The following is a 14,515-nucleotide window of genomic DNA, read 5'->3' as shown; positions in this document are numbered from 1 at the left end:
AAACACTACTCAAAAATTAACAACCCACAAAACACAACAGGAAAACCCCAACTTAAATATGATCTCCAATCAGAGGCAACGAGGACCAGCTGCCTCCAATTGGAGATCAACCCAAAACCCAAAATAGAAATAGAAAACCTAGAACTAAAACCTAGAAATATAAAAGATAGAAAAACACCCCTGTCACGCCCTGACCACTCTACTATAGAAAATGACCCCTTACAAGGGTCAGGATGTGACAACCACAACCGTTAACCTCTCTAGGGTAGGGGGCAGTATTTGCATGGCCGGATAAAAAACGTACCCGATTTAATCTGGTTATTACTACTGCTCAGAAACTAGAATATGCATATAATTATTAGCTTTGGATAGAAAACACCCTAAAGTTTCTAAAACTGTTTGAATGGTGTCTGTGAGTATAACAGAACTCATATGGCAGGCAAAAACCTGAGAAGATTCCTTACAGGAAGTTTCTCTCTGACCAATTCTTGGCCTTCTACACTCTCTTTATTGAAAACTGAGGATCTCTGCTGTAACGTGACACTTCCTACGGCTCCCATAGGCTCTCAGAAGGTGGCAAAACGTTGAAAGCTGGTTTTTGATATAAATATGAACTTGATTGAACAAAACATGCATGTATTGTATAACATAATGTCCTAGGAGTGTCATCTGATGAAGATCATCAAAGGTTAGTGCTGCATTTAGCTGTGGTTTGGGTTTATGTGACATTATATGCTAGCTTGAAAAATGGGTGTCTGATTATTTCTGGCTGGGTACTCTGCTGACATAATCTAATATTTTGCTTTCGTTGTAAAGCCTTTTTGAAATCGGACAGTGTGGTTAGATTAACGAGAGTCTTGTCTTTAAAATGGTGTAAAATAGTCATATGTTTGAGAAATTGAAGCGCTAACATGACCCGCCAAACCGCGTTTCTTAACACAGACCTCTTCAGTTAACTTTCATAAAAAATGCTCAAAATGAGTTTTAAAAGTATCTTACCCCTATTTTGTGCTCCACCTCCACAATTATAAGTATTAAAAACACTAGATAAGATGTCAATGTGAACAGATGTGTGAAATGCAGTCATTTGGGATGTGGTGTTACCCTCAAAGGGCATGATCATCATTTCCACAACTTCTCAGTATTATTATTCCAGTATTATTCCAACCTCATAGCGTGGAAATATATATATACCAGTTATGCTCATTTGGATCACCAGGCTGCTGATGTCATGCTGTCTGACGTTTTTGTGTTTATACTTTTTCATAACGACAACTACAGGTTTGATGTCAGACTACAATATAATGTTCATGATGTCAATGCGACAACTGTCTACAGACATGTCAATAGATGTAGTATAAACCAGTCTTTAGTCTTGAAATCTTTGGTTGTTTAGTACACTACTGTTCTCACTCTGTTTAGCACATGGCCTCACATGTGAATCCTTAAAGAGATGGGTGGGGTCGATACTGAATGAGGGTAGACAAAGAACAGCTCTCCAGTAGGTTTCCCAAACATGCATGGGCCATTTCCTCAAATGTGGGGTTACAAGTTTATCAACATTCAAAGCAGAATTACTTTCCCATTGTTCCTCAACTGTAGTGTATGATATACTATTTTCTATCTCTGAGTCTCCACTTTTATTCAATGTCAAAAACACAATTTCAAATATTGATACATAAGACCGAATAGAGCCGATAGGTCACAGTTGTCATCTCATTGTTACTTAGGGAGCTCGATCTATTATATAGACAGTGGGTAAGTTCTGTCCCGGGTAGATGCAAAAATCTGGTAACTTCCCCAACATTCTTTGAAAACCCGGTTGGAAGATTTACGGAATCTCGAGGGAATAAGATCATTTTTTTGGTGCCAACCTGTCACTCAATCATTGGAACTTTTTTGATATTTTTATACCAGGGACATAAAACAAAAAATGAAATTTGAAATGAGCGGGTTAACCTGTTGGGGCTAGGGGGCAGTATTTGCACGGCTGGATAAAAAAATGTACCCGATTTAATCTGGTTACTAATCCTACCCAGTAACTAGAATATGCATATACTTATTATATATGGATAGAAAACACCCTAAAGTTTCTAAAACTGTTTGAATGGTGTCTGTGAGTATAACAGAACTCATTTGGCAGGCAAAACCCTGAGACATTTTCTGACAGGAAGTGGATACCTGATGTGTTGTATTACCTTTAAACCTATGCCATTGAAAAACACAGGGGCTGAGGAATATTTTGGCACTTCCTATTGCTTCCACTAGATGTCACCAACCTTTACAAAGTGTTTTGAGTCTTCTGGAGGGAGATCTGACCGAACAAGAGCCATGGAACGATGATGGCCCATTAGACACCTGGCGCGCGAGTTCATGTTGGGTACCCTCGTTCCAATACGTTATAAAAGAGAATGCATTCGTCCACCTTGAATATTATTCATGTTCTGGTTAAAAAAGGCCCTAATGATTTATGCTATACAACGTTTGACATGTTTGAACGAACGTAAATATATTTTTTTCCCCTCGTTCATGAAGTGAAGTCCGGCGGGCTTAGATCATGTGCTAACAAGACGGAGATTTTTGGACATAAATGATGAGCTTTTTTGAACAAAACTACATTCGTTATGGACCTGTGATACCTGGAAGTGACATCTGATGAAGAGAATCAAAGGTAATGGATTATTTACATAGTATTTTCGATTTTAGATCTCCCCAACATAGCGGCTAGTCTGTATCGCAACGCGTATTTTTCTGGGCGCAGTGCTCAGATTATTGCAAAGTGTGATTTCCCAGTAAGGTTATTTTTAAATCTGGTTGCGTTCAAGAGATGTAAATCTATAATTCTTTAAATGACAATATAATATTTTACCAATGTTTTCTAATTTTAATTATTTAATTTGTGGTGCTGACTTGACTGCCGGTTATTGAAGGGAAACGATTTCCTGAACATCAACGCCACAGTAAAACACTGTTTTTGGATATAAATATGAACTTGATAGAACTAAAAATGCATGCATTGTCTAACACAATGTCCTAGGAGTGTCATCTGTTGGAGATTGTAAAAGGTTAGTGCATCATTTTAGCTGATTTATGGTTTTGGTGACGCCTGTCTTTGAATTGGCACAACATTACACACAACTCTTGTAAATGTACTGTCCTAACATACTCTAAATTTATGCTTTCGCCGTAAAACCTTTTTGAAATCGTAAAACGTGGTTAGATTAAGGAGATGTTTATCTTTCAAAGGGTGTAAAATAGTTGTATGTTTGAAAAATTTGAATTTTGACATTTATTTGGATTCAAATTTGCCGCTCTTGAAATGCACCTGCTGTTGATGGAGTGCACCACGGGTGGGACGCTTGCGTCCCACCTAGCCCATAGAGGTTAATCCCCCTTTAGCCCCCTCATGGCGACGGGCCCGATTCAGATCTAGTGTGATTGAGGCAAAAATATCAGCTTTAGCCAACTTTTTTGGATAGCTCTGGCTCTGACAGTACACCAAGTTCATTTACTTCTGTTGAAAACAAAGGTTACAAAACATTTCCATACACACAACAGCTGTTAGATAGCAATATGGTGTTGCTATTGTTACAGCACTATTTACATCATTTAGCAGACAAGGGCAAGGGCACATTGACAGACTTCTCACATAATAATGTCGGTCAAAAGGGTAATAAAAGTATTATCGGAGTTATTTTTATTTTTGTACAGTTTCCTTTGCGACCATCTGCCGAATACCTGCCCTCACTGTCATCAACAGGCGGTGGCAGAGGACACTGTCTACTGGTGACAGGCGGTGGCAGAGGACACTGTCTACTGGTCGCTCCCGCTTCCCGATGGCACAGCAGGTGGGAGGCTGGGCAACATCATGTTCTAGCTAACCAGCTAGCTTGCTAGTTAGCTAATTTTTGTGCTAGCTTGCTAGTTAGCAAGCACATGGTGTCACTCCTGCCTCCCTACTGCTGTGTACCGGAGAAAACCGTGCTCAACAGGCGGGGACAAAGGACACTGTCTACCGGTTTACGGCTAGCTATCTACCGTTGTCACCCCGCCTCGGTGACATGTTTTTAATCTTCTCGTGCATTTATATGATAAACACAAGCAGTATCTTTAACAGCATCGTTTCAAGGCAGACAACAGATGATGTTCATGATCGTTTGATAAACAGACTTTTGTAAATAGAATATAGGTTAAAATAAACTTCAACCCCTTTAGTTCACTTTCATTAAAAACCCTCAAAGTGAGTTTTAAAATAATCTTACCCCCATTTTGTGCTCCACCTTCACAATTTGAAGTATTTAACAGACTTGATAACATATCAAAGTGAACAGATTAAATGTGTGAAATGCACTCATTCAGGATCTGGTGTTCAGCTGGGATACTGGTATATTAACACATTTTGCAGGCCAAAACTCCATCCCACCAAAACAGGCTGAAAAGTCAAGTGGTGTTTCCAAACAGCTGTTACACTAAAAGGGCATTATCCTTTTTGCAATTTCACAGTATTATTACAACATCATAATGTGAAAATATATATAAAAACACAGGAATATCACATTTACCTGGGCCTTAAAACATTCTGCACTTGAAATTGTGGAAAATGCTTAATAAATTAGAAAATAATGAATACTTAATTAAAATGGGGGGAAATTAAATTATACCTTAAGTTATTACATTACAATGAGTTATCACACTAATTTTTGTTTATTACATTATAATTTGCAGTATGCCTGTCGGGCCCTTCGCTGCTAGTGCCACTGACAAGGGGCCAATGTGTCACCAGAGGAAGGACTGATAAAAAACAAATGACTGTTTCATGTTGAAAGTCCAAGTCAGTATCATGCATTTGCTGCTCAAGTTATTCCATATACTTTGACTAGTCTAGTCATTCCATAAATGTTTTTGTGTATTGTACCTTGACTAATCAAATTCTTCCATGTATTAAAACAACAGTTTGGTGTGTTATTAATTGATCAATCAAGTCATTCTGTACATTTCACCTTTTTTTATTTACAGTTTTAACCTGACATCATTCCATAAAAAACGTTCTCTGTCAGATCCACCATCCCTTCTGTTTAGCCAGATAATACTTCCTGCTGACCAGCCAATCACATCAAAGTGCTGTTTGCTGCCTGGTGTGCTCTCTGGGGAGGCCATCCCTATGATCAAAAGACGTTGAAAATACATATATACAACAACAAAAAATGTCAATTTTGCTCACTGGGATCCTTCCAAATCTCCTTCAGTTGATCTTGAGCGAAGCCTGGACATCGAAGGATACCACTGTGGAGCCCTGGTTGGTGGTGATCACGGGTCAATGCTGTTTCACATTGACGTTGCCACAGGGTCCTGGATGGTACTTCCTGAATGAGAAGAATCAGAGGGGGTTGATTAGGTTGGAAATGTCATTACATGTTATCAGCTGTAACATTGTCTCAACAGTGATGAATACCAAGTGCTGTACAGGACTTACAACACATTGAGACAGTACTGAAGCTTTGTGATGGGAAGATATGGCTGTTACTGCAGTGGTGTGGAGGCTGCATTGTGGGGCCTGCTGGACTGACAGAGTTGGTGGGATGAGATGAGGGAATCTGGAGGTCAAAACATGATGAACAAACAAAACAAGAAAACATCAGAAAAACTGATTTAATACCAACTGTTAAAGTCTCAAATATATGTCAGGAAACTTTAGACACAGTTTGTAATGATAAAAAAAGATTTACAACAGGTAAAACTGGGATCAGCTGGATTAGACTGAAGAACAGTATGGTTGACACCAATGCAATTTGTTAAACAGTTGTATTCCTTGTTGGAAGTGGAAGCTGGAACACACATCACCCCAATCATAACACCTACAGAACATTCTGCTACTTGTAAATCAAGTTCCTCTAGATCTAGGATATGTGTTCAGTGTAGCAGAGGTAGTATCACGTTGGCATTGGTGTCACTGGAGAAGAATCTGTACTTACCTGCTCTGTGGCCCCGCCTGGCTCCTCCCAGAAGCGGAGGTGGAACAACGTGGGGGATAATGGGGGGGGGTGATACCAGCCGCTCAACAACAGCCCAACAGGCAGTTCTGGGAAACAGATGAACATTTCTGAGTCACACCCTTAACTTGACATACTGTCTTTATGATTGATTGGTTATGTACAAGCTATGCTATGCAGATGCAGCATTCAGTGGGCTGAATAAATTTGGTTTGAGCTTTTCTCTGCATCCGTTTGAGTTCATACTCTGTTCACAACCTAACACCTTGCTTCAATGTATTTACTCTAATGCCTAAATGTTCTTATTCATCTTCAGAATTAGAATTACATTAACCTTGTTTTCACATTAAACTAACATAAAGAAAAGGGTGGTGACATGTTCTAATCTTCCCATGCAGTCACATGATGACCAACACAAGCAGTATCTGTAACAGCACCGTTTCTAGACAGACAACAGAGGATGTTCATGATGTTTTGATAAACAGACTATTAGAATTAGAATATATATTATAACAGAGACTTTCATTAAAAAAAAATCTAAATGAGTTAGAAAGTAATCTTATCCCTATTTTATGCTCCACCTCCACAATTAAAAACACTTGATAAAATGTCAATGTGAACAGATTCAATTTGTGAAATGCACTCATTTGGGATCTGGTGTTACACTAAAAGGGCATTATCCTCTACGGGATCAGTATCCCCCCGTCAGACGGTTGAGCTAACGTAGGCTAATGTGATTAGCATGAAGTCTTATGACAATCAGAAATCAGACATTGCCAAATGGGAACTTTCCTACATCTGAATGCATTCTGGAGAGAGACGGACCATAACTTCACCCACTTCCCCTTCTTCTTGATTCAAAATGTTACATTATTCTCATGACACATTATCTTCACGCATCCTAACAGTGCACTGTGAACGCGCTATCTTTCCTTTCCATTTCGCAAGAAGCTGAAACCAGAGATCCGTATATAATGATGAGATGCTCATGTCTCCGCCCTAACAATGGGGGTCTTAGACTCTACACTGGTTATAAAGCGGATTCATGTGCTTCATTTGAAGGAGTCATTTGGCCACTTTAGTACAGGCCTTATCAAAACATATATGACTATGGGCTAGGCTACATGAGGTGTGATACTAACCTTATAAAAACATATAGGACTATAGGCTACTAACCTTATTAAAACATATAGGACTATGGGCTAGGCTACATGAGGTGTGATACTAACCTTATTAAAACATATAGCACTATGGGCTAGGCTACATGAGGTGTGATACTAACCTTATTAAAACATATAGGACTATGGGCTAGGCTACATGAGGTGTGATACTAACCTTATTAAAACATATAGGACTATGGGCTAGGCTACATGAGGTGTGCAACTGTGAATTGAAAAAGTCGCCAAAAAAAGGCATGCAGTGTTTCTTGCCTTACTGCACACAAGCTGGGCATCATTCACAAGTGGTATTCTAATATTGTCACCCATCAGACTAATCCAGTGGCTGAGGAGAGGAGTGAGGGGCAAATTAATCACTACACACGCACATCCTGTTTGATCACATGTGTCACGCCCTAACCATAGAGAGCCCTCTGGGTTCTCTATGGTGTATAGGTCAGAGCGTGACTAGGGGGGTTTCTAGCTTTTGTATTTCTATGTTGGTGGTTTGTATGGTTCAAAATTAGAGGCAGCTGGTAATCGTTGCCTCTAATTGGGGATCATATTTAGGTAGCCCTTTTTCCCACCTGTGTTTGTGGGATATTGTTTTGTGTGAGTGCATTCAGCACCACGTAGTTCACGTTCGTTGTATGTTTATTGTTTTTTGTTTAAGTTTTCACTGCAAATAAAGATGTGGAACTCAACACACGCTGCACCTTGGTTCGTCCATTATCACGACCGTGGCAACATGATTCATCTAATAAAGTCCCAACATCAGTTTAAAGTACATTTCACAATTTTTTGTCTGTTTATATTGACATCTTATAGAGCACAAAATGAGGGTATGATTATTTAAAACTCATTTCCAGCATTATTTTAGGAAAGTTAACTGAAGAGGCAATGTTTGTAAACCTATATTCTAATTATAATAGTCTGTTTATCAAAACATCATGAACATCCTCTGTTGTCTGTCTAGAAATGATGCAGTTTAAAATACTGCAAGAGAAAACATGGTATGTGTATTTAGACAATTGTATTCAAGACAGCTTCAGTTTCCACCGGAGTATACAGGTTCCAGTACTCTACTAACACTTCACACAACTAATTGTTGTCTAAATTAAAGACCATGATAATATGAATAAGATTTTGATGCTAGGCAGTAATATAACCTGTTAGGGCTAGGGGGCAGTATTGACACGGCTGGATAAAAAACATACCCGATTTAATCTGGTTACCACTCCTACCCAGTAACTAGAATATGCATATACTTATTACATATGGATAGAAAACACCCTAAAGTTTCTAAAACTGTTTGAATGGTGTCTGTGAGTATAACAGAACTCAAATGGCAGGTCAAAACCTGAGAGATTCCTTTACAGGAAGTGGCCTGTCTGACCATTTCTTGAACTTCTTTTCCATCTCTATCTTTTACTAAGGATCTCTGCTCTAATGTGACACTTCCCACGTCGTCCATAGGCGCTCAGAGCCCGGGAAAAACAAATGCTGGTTTTTGATATAAATATGAAACTTGATTGAACAAAAACATGCATGTATTGTATAACATAATGTCCTAGGGTTGTCATCTGATGAAGATCATCAAAGGTGAGTGCTGCATTTAGCTGTCTTCTGGGTTTTGGTGACATTATATGCTGGCTTGAAAAATGGGTGTCTGATTATTTCTGGCTTGGTACTCTGCTGACATAATCTAATGTTTTGCTTTCGTTGTAAAGCCTTTTTGAAATCGGACAGTGTGGTTAGATTAACGAGAGTCTTGTCTTTAAATAGCTGTAAAATAGTCATATGTTTGAGAAATTGAAGTAATAGGATTTTTAAGGTTTTGAAAATCGCGCCACAGGCTGCAAGTGGCTGTTACGTAGGTGGGACGAATTCGTCCCGCCTAGCCCAGAGAGGATAAACATGCACACAGTCCAGTAAGTTTCCCAAAATCCCCAGTGTTCAAAAATCCTGGATGGAGGATTCCAGATTTCCTGCTTATTCCTTCCTGATACCGTGAATCAGATTTTTGCATCTACCTGGGACAGAACTCACCCATGTCTGTATTATAGAATGAGCTCCCTAAGTAACAATGAGATGACAACTGGGACCAACCGGCTCTATTCGACATAGCAAAATTAGAAATGGTGTATTTTACATTGAATAAAAGCAGAGACTCAGAGATAGAAAATGGTGTATCATACACTACAGTTGAGGAACAATGGGAAAGTAATTCTGCTCTGAAAGTTGATCAACTTGTAAACCCACTTTTATATAAATGGTCCTTGAATGTTTTGGTACACCTACACCTCATCTTTGTCTACTCTCATTCACACTCTTAAGCCTTAGACCCACCCATCTCTTTAAGGATTCACATGTGAGGCCATGTGCTAAACAGAGTGAGTACAGTAGTGTAGTAAACAGAGTGAGTACGGTAGTGTAGCAAACAGAGTGAGTACGGTAGTGTAGTAAACAGAGTGAGTACGTTAGTGTAGCAAACAGAGTGAGTACGGTAGTGTAGTAAACAGAGTGAGTACGGTAGTGTAGTAAACAGAGTGAGTACGGTAGTGTAGCAAACAGAGTGAGTACGGTAGTGTAGTAAACAGAGTGAGTACGGTAGTGTAGTAAACAGAGTGAGTACAGTAGTGTAGTAAACAGAGTGAGTACGGTAGTGTAGTAAACAGAGTGAGTACGGTAGTGTAGCAAACAGAGTGAGTACGGTAGTGTAGTAAACAGAGTGAGTACGGTAGTGTAGCAAACAGAGTGAGTACAGTAGTGTAGTAAACAGAGTGAGTACGGTAGTGTAGTAAACAGAGTGAGTACGGTAGTGTAGCAAACAGAGTGAGTACGGTAGTGTAGTAAACAGAGTGAGTATGGTAGTGTAGCAAACAGAGTGAGTACAGTAGTATAGTAAACAGAGTGAGTACGGTAGTGTAGCAAACAGAGTGAGTACGGTAGTGTAGTAAACAGAGTGAGTATGGTAGTGTAGCAAACAGAGTGAGTACAGTAGTATAGTAAACAGAGTGAGTACGGTAGTGTAGCAAACAGAGTGAGTACGGTAGTGTAGTAAACAGAGTGAGTACGGTAGTGTAGTAAACAGAGTGAGTACGGTAGTGTAGTAAACAGAGTGAGTACGGTAGTGTAGTAAACAGAGTGAGTACGGTAGTGTAGCAAACAGAGTGAGTACGGTAGTGTAGTAAACAGAGTGAGTACGGTAGTGTAGTAAACAGAGTGAGTACGGTAGTGTAGTAAACAGAGTGAGTACGGTAGTGTAGTAGACAGTGAGTAAACAATCAAAGATGACAAGACTACGTTTATCGACATGTCTGTAGACAGTCACATCATGAACATTCTATTGTAGTCTGACATTATGAACATTCTATTGTAGTCTGACATCATGAACATTCTATTGTAGTCTGACATTATGAACATTCTATTGTAGTCTGACATTATGAACATTCTATTGTTGTCTGACATCATGAACATTCTATTGTAGTCTGACATTATGAACATTCTATTGTAGTCTGACATTATGAACATTCTATTGTAGTCTGACACCATGAACATTCTATTGTAGTCTGACATTATGAACATTCTATTGTAGTCTGACATTATGAACATTCTATTGTTGTCTGACATCATGAACATTCTATTGTAGTCTGACATCAAATTTGTAGTTGTCATTATGAAAAAGTATAAAAACATAAACGACATACTGCATGACATCAGCAGCCTGGTGGTCCAAATTAGCATAACTGGTGTATATTTATATTTCCACACTAAAAAGTTGGAATAATACTGAGAAAATTTGAAAATGTTGATACCCTCTTAAGGATCGGACCCTTTTATTCAATGTTCGCCTAAAATGACATACCCAAATTTAACTGCCTGTAGCTCAGGACCTGAAGTAGAGATATGCATTTTCAAATCATTAGATATGGTAAGATGGCAGCAGTGTATGTGCAAAGTTTTAGACTGATTCAATGAACCATTCTGTTCAAAATGTTGTATCAGGTCTACCCAAATGTACCTAATTCGTTTATTAATACATTTTCAAGTTCATAATTGTGCACTCTGCTCAAACAATAGCATGGTATTATTTCACTGTAATAGCTACTGTAAATCAGACAGTACAGTTAGGTTAACAAGAATTTAAGCTTTCTGCCCATATCAGATATGTCTATGTCCTGGGAAATGTTTTTGTTACTTACAACCTCATGCTAATCACATTAGCCAATTTTATTTCAATCATAGTTAGTATAACGCAATCATTGTTAGTGTAGCTCAATCATCTTAGTGTAACACCAGATCGCAAATGAGTGCATTTCACAAATTTAATCTGTTCACAATGACAGCTTCTCAAGTGTTTTTAATACTTCATTTGTGGAGGTCAAGATTCTTTCAAAACTCATTTTCAGCATTTATTATGAAAGTTAACTGAAGAGGTAAAGTTTATGTTAACCTATATTCTAATTCTAATAGTCTGTTTATCAAAACATCATGAACATCCTCTGTTGTCTGTCTAGAAACGGTGCTGTTACAGATACTGCTTGTGTTGGTCATCATGTGACTGCATGGGAAGATTAGAACATGTCACCACCCTTTTCTTTATGTTAGTTTAATGTGAAAACAAGGTTAATGTAATTCTAATTCTGAAGATGAATAAGAACATTTAGGCATTAGAGTAAATACATTGAAGCAAGGTGTTAGGTTGTGAACAGAGTATGAACTCAAACGGATGCAGAGAAAAGCTCAAACCAAGTTTATTCAGCCCACTGAATGCTGCATCTGCATAGCATAGCTTGTACATAACCAATCAATCATTTATTACAGTATGTCAAGTTAAGGGTGTGACTTCTCAGAAATGTTCATCTGTTTCCCAGAACTGCCTGTTGGGCTGTTGTTGAGCGGCTGGTATCACCCTTCTCCCATTATCCCCCACGTTGTTCCACCTCCACTTCTGGGAGGAACCAGGTGGGGCCACAGAGCAGGTAAGTACAGATTCTTCTCCAGTGACGACAATGCCAATGTGATACTACCTCTGTTACACTGAACACATATCCTAGATCTAGAGGAACTTGATTTACAAGTAGCAGAATGTTCTGTAGGTGTTATGATTGGGGTGATGTGTGTTCCAGCTTCCACTGCCAACAAGGAACACAACTGCTTAACAAATTGCATTGGTGTCAACCATACTTTTATTCAGTCTAATCCAGCTGAACCCAGTTTTACCTGTTGTAAATCTTTGTTTTATCAATACAAACTGTGCCTAAAGTTTCCTGAAATATATTTGAGACTTTAACAGTTGGTATTAAATCAGTACATCTGTTGTCTTGTTTTGTTTGTTCATCATGTTTTGACCTCCAGACTCCCCCATCTCATCCCACCAACTCTGTCAGTCCAGCAGGCCCCACAATGCAGCCTCCACACCACTGCAGTAACAGCCACATCTTCCATCACAAAGCTTCAGTACTGTCTCAATGTGTTGTAAGTCCTGTACAGCACTTGGTATTCATCACTGTTAAGACAATGTTACAGCTGATAACATGTAATGACATTTCCAACCTAACCAACCCCCTCTGATTCTTCTCATTCAGGAAGTACCATCCAGGATCCTGTGTTAACGTCAATGTGAAACAGCATTGACCCGTGATCACCACCAACCAGGGCTCCACAGTGGTATCCTTCGATGTCCAGGCTTCGCTCAAGATCAACTGAAGGAGATTTGGAAGGATCCCAGTGAGCAAAATTGACATTTTTTGTTGTTGTATATATGTATTTTCAACGTCTTTTGATCATAGGGATGGCCTCCCCAGAGAGCACACCAGGCAGCAAACAGCACTTTGATGTGATTGGCTGGTCAGCAGGAAGTATTATCTGGCTAAACAGAAGGGATGGTGGATTTGACAGAGAACGTTTTTTATGGAATGATGTCAGGTTAAAACTGTAAATAAAAAAAGGTGAAATGTACAGAATGACTTGATTGATCAATTAATAACACACCAAACTGTTGTTTTAATACATGGAAGAATTTGATTAGTCAAGGTACAATAAACAAAAACATTTATGGAATGACTAGACTAGTCAAAGTATATGGAATAACTTGAGCAGCAAATGCATGATGCTGACTTGGACTTTCAACATGAAACAGTCATTAGTTTTTTATCAGTCCTTCCTCTGGTGACACATTGGCCCCTTGTCAGTGGCAGCTGGAGTGAAGGGCCCGACAGGCATACTGCAAATTATAATGTAATAAACAAAAATTAGTGTAATAACTCATTATAATGTAATAACTTAACCTGTTGTGGTATAGGGGGCAGTATTTTCACGACCGGATAAAAAACGTGCCCGATTTAATCTGGTTACTACTCCTGCCCAGAAACAAGAATATGCATATAATTAGTAGATTTGGATAGAAAACACTCAAAAGTTTCTAAAACTTTTTGAATGGTGTCTGTGAGTATAACAGAACTCATATGGCAGGCCAAAACCTGAGAAGATTCCATACAGGAAGTGCCCTGTCTGACCATTTCTTGGCCTTCTTTGCCATCTCTTTCCACAACAAAGGATCTCTTCGGTAACGTGACACTTTCTGATGCTCCCATAGGCTCAGGAGTAATAACCAGATTAAATCGGGTACGTTTTTTATCCGGCCGTGAAAATACTGCCACCTAGCCATAACACGTTAAAACATTGTTAATTCGACGTTGTCTGCATCTGGGTCTTACCTTCATACCTGATAATATTATCATATAATACAATATAATGACTAGAATAGAATAACAGTTTTGACATGAAAGCCCAGCCAGATGTTTTAGTCCTTTAGCAGAAGCTCTTATCCAAAGCAACTTAGAGGAGCATTATGGTTAAGTGCCTTGCTCAAGGGTACATAGACAGCTCAGAGATTCAAACCAGCGACCTTTCAGTTACTGTCCCTACGCTATAAACCACTTGGCTACCTGCCACCTTGACAGTGTGTCTCTATACCTCTCAGTCTCTAAACCACTAGGATAGTTGTCACCTTGACAGTGTGTCTCTACACTTCTCAGTCTCTAAACCACAAGGCTACCTGCCACCTTGACAGTGTGTCTCTATACCTCTCAGCATCTGAAGACACCCAGCCATGGTTAGGATTATTAGAGAAGCTTTTCCTGCTGAAAGACAGTTTCATTTCATCTGGTTTCAGAAATAATGTATTGGATATGTTCATAACCCCGTCCACCTATAAGATGTGGGGGGATCTGTATGACTAAGAAGAGATACAAAGAACTCTGATTGTAAAACGTCTTCTCTTTTTAGTCTTAGATATGTCTAGGGTTAGGGTTACTGCTGAATGTAGTACCTCTAACCCTAAACACACTGTAATGTAAAGTA

The sequence above is a fragment of the Salmo salar genome, chromosome ssa23 (genome assembly GCF_905237065.1).
Source record: "Salmo salar chromosome ssa23, Ssal_v3.1, whole genome shotgun sequence".
Taxonomy (NCBI): Eukaryota; Metazoa; Chordata; class Actinopteri; order Salmoniformes; family Salmonidae; genus Salmo; species Salmo salar.
The sequence above is the reverse complement of the archived record's forward strand: the minus strand, read 5'-3'. Positions refer to the sequence as shown.